Source organism: Penaeus monodon, chromosome 20 (assembly GCF_015228065.2).
Source record: "Penaeus monodon isolate SGIC_2016 chromosome 20, NSTDA_Pmon_1, whole genome shotgun sequence".
NCBI classification, from domain to species: Eukaryota; Metazoa; Arthropoda; class Malacostraca; order Decapoda; family Penaeidae; genus Penaeus; species Penaeus monodon.
The window spans coordinates 6,001,291-6,001,490 of record NC_051405.1 but is presented as its reverse complement, the minus strand read 5'-3'; the positions used below and the strand labels follow the sequence as shown (position 1 = coordinate 6,001,490).

General features: G+C 9.0%; 1 protein-coding gene across 1 annotated transcript in view; it reads right to left on the bottom strand.

The window, feature by feature from the left end:
* The window catches only part of LOC119585906 (achaete-scute complex protein T4-like), a 28,421-nt gene that overhangs the window by 26,515 nt on the left and 1,706 nt on the right, over positions 1-200 (bottom strand). The window lies entirely within an intron of this gene.

The following is a 200-nucleotide window of genomic DNA, read 5'->3' as shown; positions in this document are numbered from 1 at the left end:
ATAATGTATGTTTTATGATTATGTTTTGTGATATGTTTAAAACATAGTATAGTACAGGGGCATATATTCTATAATAAATATATTATTATTTTTATTTTAATATATATATATTATAATATATATTATTTATTATTAAAATATATATTATATTTTAAAAAAATTTTTTATATATTATTTTATTTATTATTTATTTATACTTT